Below are 732 nucleotides of genomic sequence, written 5' to 3' on the forward strand. Positions count from 1 at the left end.
AAAAGTTGCGGTCGAGTGAATTCCGACTCATAGTGGCACTATAAACCCAAAAACCAAACAAAACCCACTGCCGTTGAGTCGATTCCGACTCATAGCGACCCTACTGGACAGAGTAGAACCTCCCGATGGTTTCCAAGGAGCGCCTGGAGGATTCCAACTGCTCACTTCTTGATTAGCAGTTGTAACACTTCATCACTACGCCACCAGCGTTCCAAAATGGGCTCGTCCGGGATTTGAACCCGGGACCTCTCGCACCCTAAGCGAGAATCATACCCCTAGACCAACGAGCCACTTGGCTTCGTATCGCTAAGGCTCTGATAAAGTATTTTCGCTTGAGGACAGGCCATTGTGAAGAACAGAGCACTATTTTAAAGTGCTAACTTTTCCGGCTCCCTTTGCAGGAAGAACCAGGAGATTTTTCTTTGAAGGTCAGTGAGAATGTGGTGATGCAACTCAAGGTAAAACTCACAAAAGTCTGAGGCGCCCCCTAAAGCTGGGCCTCCAGGAGTTTTTCTCTCTTAAGCGAGTCTGCTCTCAGTCTCCAGCAATAAACAATTCTAACTCTGGTACCAGCTACAGTGACCATTTCGACACCTAGTAAGCAGCGATTCTCTGTATCAGCCTGTTCGTTTCTCATTTTCAAGTTGTTGGTTTGATCTCAATTCTCTGATGTATCTATAAAGAGCTGTTAATTTTGCCACTTTTTTCTTGTCTTGAGGATGGGAGAGATGA

The 732-nt window shown here is 46.3% G+C and overlaps 1 non-coding gene across 1 annotated transcript; it reads right to left on the reverse strand.

Annotated features, from left to right (window-relative positions):
* Positions 1-218: 218 nt before the first annotated feature.
* TRNAP-AGG (transfer RNA proline (anticodon AGG)) lies at positions 219-290 on the reverse strand. Its single transcript has one exon. It is a non-coding gene; the product is annotated as a tRNA-Pro (tRNA).
* Between the last annotated feature and the right edge of the window lie 442 nt (positions 291-732).

This window comes from Loxodonta africana, chromosome 1, assembly GCF_030014295.1.
Source record: "Loxodonta africana isolate mLoxAfr1 chromosome 1, mLoxAfr1.hap2, whole genome shotgun sequence".
Taxonomy (NCBI): Eukaryota; Metazoa; Chordata; class Mammalia; order Proboscidea; family Elephantidae; genus Loxodonta; species Loxodonta africana.